This window comes from Lepidothrix coronata, unplaced genomic scaffold (assembly GCF_001604755.1).
Source record: "Lepidothrix coronata isolate B3197 unplaced genomic scaffold, Lepidothrix_coronata-1.0 Scaffold139, whole genome shotgun sequence".
Classification (NCBI taxonomy): domain Eukaryota; kingdom Metazoa; phylum Chordata; class Aves; order Passeriformes; family Pipridae; genus Lepidothrix; species Lepidothrix coronata.
The window spans coordinates 1433699-1447918 of record NW_016690319.1 but is presented as its reverse complement, the minus strand read 5'-3'; the positions used below and the strand labels follow the sequence as shown (position 1 = coordinate 1447918).

At 35.0% G+C, this 14220-nt stretch overlaps 1 protein-coding gene across 4 annotated transcripts in view; it reads left to right on the top strand.

Annotated features, from left to right (window-relative positions):
* ZNF385D (zinc finger protein 385D) overlaps positions 1–14220 on the top strand; it is a 408247-nt gene that overhangs the window by 296600 nt on the left and 97427 nt on the right. The gene's annotated exons all lie outside the window — the stretch shown is intronic.

Genomic DNA, 14220 nt, shown 5'->3' with positions numbered 1-14220 from the left:
GAGTCTTGTCTCCTGTGAAGATTACTTACTCTTAAGAGGCAGGGGGGATAGGCCACAGGCATACCCTTGTGCCCTGCATTGGCTGTTAACACATATATTGTGGAAATAATTTTTTAGACTGCTTTTTAAAGAGGCAAACTTAGAAGAGAAGCTTCATAGTGTAACAGCTTCCCTGGTTCATTAACAACTGAGGCAAAGCTTAATATACGTGAATAGTAGTAGATGAAACATCAGTAAGTCTGAGATGAAACCTCATTTATATCCCGAGGAATTGCATCCTTTACAGGACTTTGTTTGGGCTTGTTGACCATAAGAAGTTCTTTCACCCATCCATTCCAGTGCTTAGCTTTCACAACCTTGAGTTACTGTCCTAACAGAATAGAATTGTTTTATTTAACAATTATTTAGTAATGCCTTACTTAATTACTTAAGATTATTAAGTTTAAAAATTATGTATTTGTAACAACATTTGTAGGACTGTGAAAACTTTGGAAGTTCAAAAGTCTGACTGTTTCACATTGGTTAAAACGTGGCTTACAAACTAGATAAAAGGAATAGCGTGTATTTTTAAGAACAGTGTGGCAACAAGCACATAATGTAAGTAAGAATGATGAGTACTCTTTTTAGCATATCAATTTGCTAAAAACTTGCTTTTCACACTGAAGAATGAGCACCGCTTTGTCCAGTTCTTGGTAGAGTTCTCTGTGAGGCAGCATTCAGATAAAGCACCAAAGGATAGGATGTTATAGTGCTGTGGATGCAGTATGGACTTTAGGCCTTAGTTTTTCAAAGCATTTAGCATGAATTTGCACATCAAAGGTATGCACAATGACCTGCTACCCAGCAACTTCTAGTGAATTAGCACATTGCATTATGGATGGCTAAAAGACAGAACTCCACTGTGCAGAACAATCAGTCCAGCTCTCTTGCTAATATAATATTCTTTATTAAAAGCAAATTACTAAAGAGATTGAACCATATTATCATGTAATTGTGTTACTTATCTTCCTTTTGTATTACAAAAATATTTGTCTTTAACATGGTTTTTGAAGATGATTTTATGTGATGCTTCCATTTGGTTTGATTTTAGGTCAGTAAATACTCCCCTAGGAAAGAGCTTCTTTTCCTTTCTACAAAGTTCAGAGCAAAAGCATATTGTTCAATATGTTAATAAATTCATAAACAAAGAGGTTGTAGTGAGGAAGCCTGCCAAAACCTTCAATATAGAAGCACCACTAGGCCCTGCAATAACATACCTGACACTAGCAGAGAGAGAGACAGAGAAAAGCTCTCAAATGTGTGATGGTGATTTGTTTGGGGTTTTTTTTGTGTTTTGTTTTTCTTTTTAACTCAATATGCTTTGTAATCAGAAGCATTAAAATATTTTTTTAAAAAGCATTGGTTTGAATATAAATTATATCTGATAATTTTAGTTATATTGCAAATGTGCCAGCCTGTATAATGAAAATATTGGACACCTACTTCATCATTTACTGCAATGCAGTCAGATTCATCCTGACAGGATTTATCTATTATCTCACTCAATTGCCTCAGAAAAAATGAAATTGTGTATTTCTCTTTGTGTTCTTGACACAGCAAATTCACTCAGACTGTTGTATTTTCCAATACTGGGTTTATAGAGTTTTCCTTCTTTTCTCTGTAGGTTTATCAACATTTGTAAATCAGTATTTTTTTCTAACAAACTTCTCTTGCTCTACTATTTAAAATTCTACCGTCCAGGTAATTTGGAATTTTGGGGGGTCACCGTGAAGTGACAAAGGGAAGAGGTGATATACACAAGAGAGAGCATGTTTGAATGCTTAGTGCTTATTCCTATAGCATTAGAATGGAATTTTTACCAATGTAAACCATATTTTTATACCAGTATAATTAATAATCTCAAGGGTTCAGTGTTTTTTTCCCCCCTATGTGGTCAATAATGCTAAGTCTTTGTAAGTTAATTAAGTTCTTATCTGATAATTATCTACAGTATGTTCAAAATTGCTGTTCATGTAAATTCTGAAGTTAGGATTTTTTTTATCATTGGCATCTTACTGACTAAGTTATGATAACATGCAAATATCCTAAATGTTTCTTTACAGCTTCAATTGGAAGGCATTAAATTGTGATTAGTGTGAATTGTCATGTTGATATTATAAAATTAAGATTATTGTGATTGACACAGGGAATAAGTATGAAATGTAGGGAATGCCATTACTATGTAATGAATATCGCTTATATAAATACCAGTAATATTATTACTACCATTTTTGGTGGTCATATAGCTTGTTATGGTTATGTACCATTTTTGGTCGGGGTCTGGGAAGATTAAAATCAGCCTAATTTGATGATGTTTACTTGGAATAATACTGTTATCGGGGATTTGAAGGATTAACTCTAAGCTGGATTTTTGTAAGTATAAGTTCAGAATGATTAATGTTTTTATTCCCATGCTGTAAGTAAACCTAAATATCTGGATATTCCTTTAAAACCACTAACTACTACCTTTCATATGGGGAATATTTTTCAGATGCAACAGTCACCATTTTATTTTGATTCATGCCACTACCTGCTTCTGTGTGTGACTGTTCCCAGGGACATTTTTACAGGCAAGGGGTGAGTGTTTTGAGAGGGTTGGGGCATTTTTCTGTTGGCATATTGTGAGGTTTTTTTATTTGTTGTTTTCCAAAAAGATGCATATAATAGTCTCAGAAACTCTAGTGTTCACTGTAAGATTTATTATCTACTATTACTTCCTGGTATGTGAAATGATGGTGCACAGGTTCATAGGCAAGAAGATAAGGAGGATTTCAAAAAGGACCCTAAAGAATTATGCAGTGCTTTTTGTGTCATAAAGTCAAAAATGCAAGGGAGCTACAATAAGGTTATGGTAAAGGTTTTGCAGGAATACTTTTAAAACTAATGCAAGTACTAAATGCATAAAATCAGAAATCAAGCTGCAAGCAGCAAATGTGCTATGTTATCTACAAAGATAACACACTGTTCGTTTTTCTTAGCAGCCAATTTAACTACCAAGCTTTTATCGTTTCTTCTGTTCAATCCTTCCATTATTAGCTGAAGTTGAGATTTCTCACAAAAGTTCATCCCTGGCAATAATAATTTGCTGCAATATAAAATAAATTACTTAACATAAAAGATTTTATTGATTGCAGTGCCAGTTGGCACTTTCTTGTTCTCTGTTGAAATGAGGACAACACATTGTCTATTACAGCTGCACAGCTACCTTGTGACCATAGTGTTTTGCAAGTTTTAACATTATTGCTTCTGTACATATTTTTCCCCCATAAATTATTCTTTGCAGAAGAATGTTAATTAGTAAGTGATAGATATAAAGATTGCTAGGGACAGCCCATTAATTCCATTTACCTTAATGGCACTTAGATCATAGCTTGCAGTACAGCTGTATTCAGACTGGATTATAAATGCAATTTTTTGCATCATTAACTACCCTGATTAATCTTAGACAGCAAAAGCATAATTATAGAAAAACAGGACTTGCAATGTGTCAGTTTAAAGTTGTAGCTTTGCTCTTTTATATTTACATCATTGTAAACAACATAAGTTTTGAAAATTTGGACTGTGAAACAATCCCTTTCTTATTAATTAACTTGTGCCTTATACTAGTAATTTCTCATTTTTGCTTTTACCTAGGGATTTTGAGGTTTTATTTTGTTTGTGGTTTGTGGTTTTTTTTGTTTCTTTAAAGTGCCTTTTGTAACATATTTTGCTTTTGACTGGTGTTATTACTGGATATTTGCATAGTAATTGACCACTATTAACAGTGGGTTCATTCTGATCAAAGAGTATTAAGGAAATCACATATAGTTACTGTCTGATTTCTGTGGAGGCCAGAAGATGTCACTGTGATTTTCGCATTATAGTCATGGGCCAAACAAGAGTACCAATTCAGATAGTACTCTCAGAAGGGAGCAGATTTGATGAGGTGCTGATTTTTGAGAGAGCAGTCAGGAAACAGCATGTTCTACTTGAGTTCATGTTTCATGCTAACAGTTGAGAAACCTGACCAACCTGGAAAAGCTTTTGCCATGTAGGTTTTTTTTTACTTGTTTATCTTTGGGTTTGATCATTAAAAGACAATGCAACCCTATGCTGACTGTGTGTCTTTGGTGTAGTGTTCTCTTATCAATATAAAACTGATGTGACAAATCCCCACCCCTATAAATGCATTATGTTACTTACTGTTAAACTTCCAGTTGTAGTTAACAATGAGAAAGACCAGAAATGACAGAGAGAATTTGTACTGATAATGCCATTTCTATAATCATAGATCTGAAAGGAAAACTTGATGATGGTTCCGAAGTGCCATTGGTAAACAGTTAATGGGTGGTTCTCCAGAACATACTGGATTTTTCAGGATCAGTCAATATTGCTGCATGCTGCAAATGTGCTGTGTGTCTCCTCACGTGGAGTGTGATCTGAAGAATTTTTCAAGAAGGAAAGAAGAAAAATTTTTCAGTCATTAATTCAAATGGATGATCTCATTTATGCCTTTTATAATACCATGGATTTCTCATGTGTGTAAGGAAGAAGAGACAAAAGTCCATTTCAATATAACAAACAACACTGTTGTTTTTGATTTTGTATTTGAGTGTCTTGGCTTTCTCTTCTTTCAAACTATAGGCACAGCCATTGCAGAGGCAATCTGCTATGCAAATTACAAGGAGATTACAATAAAGAAGAGTTTTCTCTAGTGCCTGAAAAGGCAGCAGCACTTTTAAGATGACACAGGAAAAGAAGGGTTGGAGCACAGTAGTTTGCAGCTGCTTCTAAAGGAAAACTTTTTTAGTTACCTTATCCCATAGCAGACTTGTTTGCACCTGCAGCTGCTCATGTGAGCTTCTGGGGTTTTAAACAAGATCCAAAAGCCACAAGAAGCATGGTGAGGGGTTGCCCAAGGGAGTTTCTCTGAGCTAGGAAGATGATGTTGGAGGAAGAGGTGATGGGTTCAACTCTGCATTCAGACACAGACCTCCACAGTGACCTTGAACCATTACTTACTCTCAGTTCCTGTCTGCAAGATGAGGATAATATTCCCTGACCTTTTAAGTGTGTCACGAAGATCGTGATCATTAATGATTAATCCCGGCACATGAATGTGTGCAGTGTGTATTAAGATCTAAGCATTATTGTCAAAGCTGAGACCCAAGGTCAAGTCTTGGTTTGAACTTTTTTCATCAAAGTGTCATGATAAGCAGGAATAAGTCATGGGGGATAGGATTCATCTTTAATATTACATCAATATAAAGAACTTTACATTAGCAGGAGGAATGATGTTGTAATTGGTGATGTTATTTTTATAATCACAGATAATTAAATGAGTAGAAAAGAGAACCAGTCATGAGGCTGACAGCCCTGAAGGCATCTAAGAAGACAGGAGTAAACCCTCTGGGGTTTTTAACGTTACATTGTTGACTGCACTTTTTGTGTTTTCTTCATTTTTTCAGAATTCTTTCATTAGCTGCTGCTATCTTATCAGGTCCCTCTTACCTATTCTGTGTTTTAGATATCTCCAGTGTGGAGCTTTTACTATAAAAGCAGAGACAATGCACCCACGTGATATTCATAGGCCACAAATTATGCATAAAAAGTGAAATCTTCAAAATAGCCAGATCTGGGATGCCTGTGCATCATGGAATTTCTTTTCTGAAAAGGTATGCTAGCAGTAGAGATATCTTTAAGTACTTGAGCTACAGGCAACAACTATACAGTTCACAGGCGATGAAATTGCCAGTCTTCACATCCATAGGTACTTGTGTGAGGTGCTCCAAACACAGATGATTTTGAATCAATTATGCCTGTATAAGACTGAATGAGAAGAAGTGGATTTGCCTAAAGTTCTAGTACAGCTCAGTTTTCATATGTTAATTACCTGTCTGTAAGTGGTCTCTGTAAAGCACTGTGAAATACTCAGATGGGACTTCCTATGTGTTTAGGTTCATAATATACAAAAAATCCTTTTCAGCCTCACTAGTTCAAAAGACTCAGTGGCACCCTCACTGAACTAAGTGATACTGTCCTTCTGACAGGGGTCAGCTGAGGAGATGGAAGATGGAGGCTACTTGCCTGCAGTAGCTCAGTGTCTAACTGCTTCATCCATTCGTGTTTGCCTAAATCCTGTTTTCCAGCCGCATGTATTGGTCCATTTGGATTTTCACCCTGAAGGGACACAGAGCAACAGTACTCACTGGACTGTAGCTGCACCACAGTCCTCACCTGGTCAATGAACCTCTGACTACCTTTTGTGTGTGTCAGGATCTATATATCACCAATGTAGTCAGAGCTGATTTGGCATCCAGTTTGAGTTTGCTTGACCTAAAATCATTTAAAGATCAAAATCAATATGAAGTAACTTTAAACAATCAGAGAATTCAAGAAAATAAGTGAATTGGGTCAAAGTCAAAGCACTAGTATAGAAAGAAACCATGTCACAATCTGTCGTGACAGTGAAGAAGTGAATGTGTTTCGCCTTGTAATATTGTCCTTTCACAAAACCCTAAAGTAATCAAAGTTTTGCCAGAAACCAAAGGCTCTTACTAAATCCACATTTGGGGCTTTGTAGATATATTAGTATTTATTTATGGTAGTGGACTCTTGAAAGGAGTGGGGATTACTGTTTTAAGCCTTTTTCAAGGTATCTTAAACTTGTAGGATAGTATTTCCATATGCACACATGTAATAATAGGTTTCTTTCCTTCCTTTCTCTCATTTAGTTCTGTTTTGATCTATAAAAAGCTCAGAAGTCAGGGTCAGACTGGTACTTCCCTAAATTTTAATTTCGACATATCATTCAGATAAAACTTCAAAGATGAAATTGCATGGAAAAGTACACTGTTAACGTTTCATCTTTTTCCAAATGATATAAAAACACGCTGAGAATTATTTAATGCATCACATTTCAGAGATGGGTAGGAAGGGATTAGAGCACTTCAAGTAGTGAATGAGCCATAACTATATTCTCCACAGCTGTTCAGTGCACTCAGGATTGCACTAATGATTTAGTCACTAAGACTGACAGGAGATTTGGAATGAATCTCAGTGGCAATCTGTAAAGAATTACTGGAAAAGTACAGTCACAATGTGGTACCCAGTGCAGGTATAAGTGTGTTCTTTTCATAAAAAGGGAATATATTCCTCGTTTTGTACCATGAAGAAAATGAGACATTTCAACTAGTGGGGACTTGGGTGAGTAGTGTTATAATCCCCATTTTTCTAAATTGTTCTTTTTCTGGCTTTTCCTATTTTCTGCTTCCTAGAGAGTCTGAAAAAAGAAATGAAGTTGATCTTAATTTTGCAGTTAGAAATACCTTAATAAAATGCAAGTCACCTTGGACCACCTATTTCCCTCAACTTCTTGGGATCTTCTTCAGCTTAGTACCAAATTCTAATGTTGTTTATGCATACATAGTTGCTAAGAATAGCAAGGTTTAGTTCCACTATTATGTAAGTTCTCAAACTATATTTTTTTTCCATTTTCCAATTTCATATTCCTCTGTCTCTTAGTGGAAGTGAATTTTCTGAACACACAGTCTCATCCAGGTTCAAAGAATCAGGCAGGTTTTAGAGCTAATCATGTTATGGAGGAAGTAAGCAGGTTAATGACTTCTCCTGTGGTCCATAATCCATGAGCCAAGCAAAGTCAAAGTATTATTTGCATGCAAGGAGATATAATGCTCTTAAGTGATCTGTATGAGGACTATGAATATAGCCACACACATAATTTACCCTTATACTGAACCATTGCCTATTAAAAGGGTATATTCAACTGCGTGTGCAAACTACTGTACTTCAGTTCCCATATGTAAAGAGTCTGAGGACTATTATTTTTCTGTGTTGACTGCTGGTGGTACAATTAATTTAACTAAAATTGTCTTGAATCTCAAGATGTGAGGCACAATCATGACAGTTTGTCACATGATTTTATATCTTGGAATTTTCATTAAAAGGACAGTAGAACTCCCTTCTGAGAGAAGCGGGTGGGGGAAAAAATTAAAAAAGAGCTGCTGTAGTCAAATAATTATACCAGTAAATATGTATACTTACACCTGATTTTGAAGAAAGACAGACATCCATTAAGAATTGAGAGAAAAATTCAATAATTTTTTAATTACTCTGTTTTGAGGGGTTGTCAGAAATCTAGCGACTGAACAAGCAGAGCAGCTTTCTAAAATGTTTCAATTGAAATGTTGAAGTGTTTTATACTGAAACAGTTATAAAATGAGAATTTGGAAAATTTCTTCCTCTCCAACATCCAACTGCTATATTTTAACATTTTCTTCTTGAAAATAATTGCTCACTTGCATATTCCCCTCCAGAACCTGTGATAAAATTATTCTATTGCCATAACAATTTTTTTCTTTTCACAGTGGGATGTATGAATTAAATTATGCATTGGGGTTCCTTTTAGTCTCTAGTTCTACTAGTATAGCTTAAGAATTGTAACCTCTCCTAGTGTTAAATCTTAACACAGTAGACAGATTTTGAAATGTGTTAAAATTCTATAAAAGTATAGATTTGATAGAGAATTTAATAATGCCTGAATCATCTCATGATCTTTTTCAGGTAAGAATATATGTTTTTAAACATTCAAATTATGCTTTCTTCCTTAATTATTAATGATTTCTTTGGAGTCACCAGAATAAAAATGGTAAATAAGAAAATTTGTTTACGTAGGCTAAAAAAGTGTAGGAGCATGATCAGGAACACTGCATCACACAATTATTTTCTCTGTCCTTAAACATGTACATAATTTCCTGAAAAACATGTAGTAGTTTGCAGAGACCACTTTGCACTCTGGTACTTGTAAGCAATCCACTTGTATGAGTGAATCAAGTGCCTCTCTACCAGTTCTCTGTCTGGCACACATCCTGCTTTTATTGTTGTGATTAGGAAGACTCACTATTATTAAATACCAATTATAACACTTGGTCCAGTTTTCTAAGATACATTCACACATGAATGATACTATTGGGACTTTGTTGTGTAACCCCCATTAGGCCTGCCAACCTTTTATTCCAAACTCTTAAGCACAAAACATGAACATTCCCTTAACTTTTTTTAATTTGTTCTTTTTCTCATGAACTCATTTTTGCTTTGGACTTGGTTGAAGCTGAGAAAACAAATGGTGTTTGTAAACCTTAGGTTTTTATTTTATTGGTATCTTTAGAGATATCTTTAGGGAGAGTATAACATTTACCTCCTTTTGTTTTAAACAATTGCTTTGTGTTCAATCATATTTTTGCCATCTGCCACTGTTCATTTCAGTGAGTAGATAAAAGAAGCAATCCACCCCTTCTTTCCACACCACTTTGGTAATGCCTACTAGAAGTGGAGTGAGTAACTGTCCCACTTTCAAGGTGATTTGTTTCACGTTAGTCTGTTCTTATGCTGCAATTGTTGTATTGAGCGTTGTTCACTGGATAATTGAACACTATGACAAACATGCCACATTTGATTGCTTTCATCTTCTCTTCTTTGGGAGAATCTTTTAGGTCTGTCAGAATTTTGTGTTTCCTTTGGATAAGCATGGAGCATCAATCATAGTTTTGTAATTCCTAAGATTATTTTCCATGGTATTTGTTTCTTGAAGAAACCAGAAAGCATGTTTTCAGTGAGATAGGACTGAAGAAAAAGTAAGGGCTATCCAGTTTGAATTCCACTCTGGAGAGTTATTCTGAGGGATGTGAGGCAAGTCACTTAAATCAAACTTTTCTCAGACAACTTTACGAGTTGGAACTCCAACTTGCAGTTGTAAAACTGCTTTTAGTTCGTGTAGCCCCTTCACAGATGAATCTGAAGTCAGGAACTGTGTGGGCAACTTACTATAGTAAGTACTATCAGGTATATTAAATTTGGTAACTGGAACTGGTGTACAAATTTTGTTCTTTATTTTTGAGATAATAAAATCTTTTATCTAAAAAAAGAAGTTTTCAAAATAACTTAATTATACCTGTGAACTACTCACATCCTGTGTCAATGAAGACCGTAGGAGAGCCAACGAATAGGCTGATAAGTTCTGTTGGGAGAGAGGTTTCAGCTTTATATAGTAAATGAGATTTAGGGCTATTCATTGAACCTCTTGGACAAAACACAACATTGAACAGTTTCTCATTAGGTGAACATTGTCCATCATCTGAACAGACAAAAAGCCAAATTTTTGGGGAAAAATATGTGAACATATTTCAAAAATATAAATTCAGAAAGGTGTCAAATTAAGACTTATAGGCATTTCATGTTTTTAAGGGCTTGATCTGCAACCTTAATATTCTTTTAGTACTGCGTGTTTCTATATTTAGCATACATTACACATACACAGATTTGTTCCAGTTTGACAGTCCTTCACATGTTGTTTAGTGTGTTTGATTAGCATAATCACTGTGTGATTATTTCTCACTAGCCTTAGCATATGCAAATTCTTATCTTTTGACTGACAACCATTATTAGACAATCGGAGTATAAGGATTTGCATAATCTCTCTGTGGTTACAGTATTTATGTGTAATACCACTGTGAATGCAAATCCTTTTGCTCTGACTGGTTTCTGTACATTCAAGCAATTTGCCAGAAATACTGCTGCTGCCTCAGCATCTCATTGCCAAGTGGAAAAATCTACAAGGAAAAAAAATAACAAAAAAGAAGGGAAGAGAGAAACACTAGAGTCACGTCAGGTTTCTTGCCATAGGTTTGCATTTCTACAAACATATTTGAGAGTAAGTACAAAATTAAGTCAGATAAGTACATTGTAATATTATTATTGAATATGTTAGCATCTGAATTTTAAGAAGATCTGAGAGGTGTTGGTACCTGGGTCACTAAATTCACTTAGCTGTTCAAGTAATGGCAGTCATTCCTTATCTGTTTGGTTTTTTTTTTGAGGTAAAAATACTTTCTCTACTTTTTTGATTGCTTTAGGCCTACCCTTGGATTTATATCTTTTTGCGATTTGAGCCTTTGCGTGTCAAACTTGCATGTTTTCCTTTGCTACTGGCTTGTTATTGTTTTTAACTTAGGCATATTCTTATGCCTCTGGGATAAGAAATCACAGAAAAACAACCATGAAAAATTAGACATATTAAAAATTACTTGAAATTCAGGAAGCGCTATGTGTTTGAATTTCAGTTTCAGTGTAAAACAATTCTTCACACACACTCAAAAAAAGGGAACACTGAGAAATTATTTGTGGAAAATATGAAAATTTACCTTTCCAAAGGATCAGATTTCTCTGTAGGCAAAATATACCATCCCAGGTTCTGCACTATACAAATAGACCTTCAAGGATAGCAGCTGTTGTGTTGTAACTGCCAGTGCAAATACATTATGGAGAGGAAATAAAGGGATATCTTGCCAACCTTGGTCTTCTGCACAGCTTTGAAAGTTGAATGATAATCTCCCATGTGAATTGCAAATCTCTCTGTCCTTCACTGTAAATGAGAGTAAATTAAATCAGTTTCATCTAAGAAATAAAATCCAGCAATTGTAATATAGCACTAGCAATGAGTAAAAAGCAAATTTTATCAAAGTTTATCATGATAATTTTTATTTTGAAATTGAATACCACTTACAGAATTTGAAATATAATTTATATGTGTAATTAGCAATGTTCAGTGAGCCTAGAAGTGCCTGGAGATTATGTTAAGTATCTCACCACTTGCTGATTATCTCAGCTATATGATATTATTTCCCCCTTTATACTTCCCTGTAATCCTTACTCTCTATTTTCTGCAATCAGCTACCTCTCTTTATTCCTCTGACTCTCAGCAGGTCTCCTCTCTGTCTTCAATATCTGTGAGATCTTAATCCTTATCATGCTGCACCAGAGTATCCTGTTACCTCTCTAAGATTTCCTGCATAAAACTTCTGGAGGCCTATCTGGTGCTTTTTTGATGTTTATTTGGAACTTATGGAATGGCCATGTTTCCCAAACAAAATCTTCGAGGAAAAATAATAATGTAAAATACCCCACAAGTATTCTGCCCCAACTTTATTAGAATCTGGGGTTAAGTTTTTAAGTTTAACTGTGCTTTGCAGTATCAAACAACAATTCTCCCATCCTTGAAGATGTTCAAGGCTGGGCTGGATGGGACTGTGAGCAACCTGCTCTAGTGGAATGTATCCCTGCGAATGACATGGGGGTTGGAGAGAGATGATCTTTAAGGTCTCTTCCAATCCAAACAGTTTTATGTTTTTATGAACTGGCAGAGAAGGGTTTATTATTTTGAAGCAGCTTTTCTTAATCAGCTTGAAAGCTATCCAGAACACTTCTTCATTTAGAGCCACAAACACAAATCATCCTATTCACAGTAACACCATGTAGCTTTATATCTAGAAGTCTATATCTTTAGAAACTGAAAAGGAAAGGTACAGATGGGTTTCCGTATAAACAGATAAATAAGAGAAAATCTGTGTAGTGATTAGAAAAGAAACTCCACAGTTTTCCATGAGTCCAAAATAAAAGTAAGTATAACATAGAACAAGTATTCTATACATTCATGATTTTTTTTTAATTCTAAAAAATTGTTTGTCTCATTCACAATATGTAAGCATCAGTTGCCCGAGAAATCTGACCTCATTTGTAGGTAAAATTCTTACTTTGAAGTGGGTAAATCCGATTAAAAAAAAATCAGTTGTTCCATCTTATTAACCATGGTGGAACCTTTCATTTAACCCTTGGAGTGTTTCTTTTTTTGCTTTCTGAAGTTATGGCACTTGTGAGATAATGTGAAAGACATGTATTAACACTAAAGGCTATTACCTCACATTATCTCACAAGTGCCATAGATTAAGAAAGTCAACAAAGATGTTCTTTAAAGCATCTCACAGGTCTGGTTAATGTGAAGTCAAACAGTTACACTTGATCAAAGAATGCACAATTTCTTGTTACTGTGTGCTAACTTTTTCATATATTTGAACTTGAGGTTTCCCTAAGTATTTTAGACCTACAGTGGCAAAAGGAACAGAATTTCTCCAAACTTCAACGGTAGTGAAATTTAAGACCACATCATGCTTTAATACTGAAAATAGCGAGATACAGGTCTATTCATCTAGCTGGCAAAAAAAAAAAAAAAAAAAAAAAAGGAAGAGCTTTTACTATTTATTTACTTTGCTATGTAGTGGTCTTCTTCCTGGTCTATATAATAGTATTTTTGGACTGTGGGCTTTTTCAAGATCATGCTACTCAGTAAAATGAATGTTCCTAACACATGATTTCATCACTGCAGGAAGTCTTACACAGCATGTTGTAGTGTTTCAGCACTTGATATACTCTCACCTTAGCTATCAGTGTTATTTTGGGGTTATGTTACAGTGGCATCCCTATATTCTAGGTGGGATTGTTGTTCTTTTATGCGGGTGGTTGCATAAATGTATGAGGTGTTTCACTTTCACTTCAAATGGAAGAGGACGCTCAAACTGAGCATGTCTTCCAGACTGTCCTATAAAGCTCTCCTTTTTTCCTTGGTTCATTTGGGCTTTTTGTGTGTGTGTGTTGGGGGGGAGTTGTTGTTTTTTTTTTAAACCAATCTGATTTTCTTTTCAACAGGAATTAATTTAAAGACCTATTTCATATCTGACACTGAACAGCTGTCAGGTGATACAGAAATTCCGTAGTGATCTGTTGTGGATTCACTGCAATAGAGGCCATGACTGTCTACTATTACAGCTTTCATGAATAATTGATTACTCTAAGGAAAAGCTCTGATTCTTTATTTATCAAATAACCCTTTGCTAACAGACTAGAATATAGTGAATCATGGAGACATGAGCATGGAAAAAGATGGGGTTTTTTTCAGGACACATACAGATTATGCTCGTGAATACTGGTTATCAGAATTAGGCAAAATCTGTGAATTTTTAACTATTTAAAGATAAAAACTATCAGTGGCTTAACAAAGTTGTACAGCTATTACAAGATTTTTAAAGTAGCTTTCAAATGCTTCTTGTGAAGAAGAAATATGAATAATTTTGATCAATGCATTTGGGGAAATTGACTTCAATCATCCACGTAAAACAGTCTCTTGAGTAGATTTTGTAAAATTCTCTGCCAAAATGGTACACTTTTTCATAAGGACCCTTACTTGCAAACACTATCAGATCAGTGTTTCGGTAGAAATTAGCTCAGAAAAACCTTTTTCATAAAAGTCCAAATTCATCCTTAAATTAGATTTATTTACAATAGTTTCCTCTA